This window comes from Bison bison, unplaced genomic scaffold, assembly GCF_000754665.1.
Source record: "Bison bison bison isolate TAMUID 2011002044 unplaced genomic scaffold, Bison_UMD1.0 scf7180017864307, whole genome shotgun sequence".
Taxonomy (NCBI): domain Eukaryota; kingdom Metazoa; phylum Chordata; class Mammalia; order Artiodactyla; family Bovidae; genus Bison; species Bison bison.
This window is the reverse complement of record NW_011494879.1, coordinates 11,119,587-11,120,317: the sequence shown is the minus strand read 5'-3', so window position 1 is coordinate 11,120,317 and position 731 is coordinate 11,119,587.

The following is a 731-nucleotide window of genomic DNA, read 5'->3' as shown; positions in this document are numbered from 1 at the left end:
TCAGCAGTGGCCACAGGACTGGAAAAGGTCAGTTTTCATTCCAATCCCAAAGAAAAGCAATGCCAAAGAATGCTCAAACTACCGCACAATTGCACTCATCTCACACACTAATAAAATAATGCTCAAAGTTCTCCAAGCCAGGCTTCAGCAATATATGAACCGTGAACTTCCTGATGTTCCAGCTGGTTTTAGAAAAGGCAGAGGAACCAGAGATCAAATTGCCAACGTGCACTGGATCATGGAAAAAGCAAGAGAGTTCCAGAAAAACATCTATTTCTGCTTTATTGACTATGCCAAAGCCTTTGACTGTGTGGATCACAAGAAACTGTGGAAAATTCTGAAAGAGATGGGAATACCAGCCCACCTGACCTGCCTCTTGAAAAGTCTGTATGCAGGTCAGGAAGCAACAGTTAGAACTGGACATGGAACAACAGACTGGTTCCAAATAGGAAAAGGAGTATGTCAAGGCTGTATATTGTCACCCTGCTTATTTAACTTATGTGCAGAGTACATCATGAGAAACACTGGACTGGAAGAAACACAAGCTGGAATCAAGATTGCCGGGAGAAATATTAATAACCTCAGATATGCAGATGACACCACCCTTATGGCAGAAAGTGAAGAGGAACTAAAAAGCCTCTTGATGAAAGTGAAAGAGGAGAGTGAAAAAGTTGGCTTAAAGCTCAACATTCAGAAAACGAAGATCATGGCATCCGGTCCCACCACTTCAT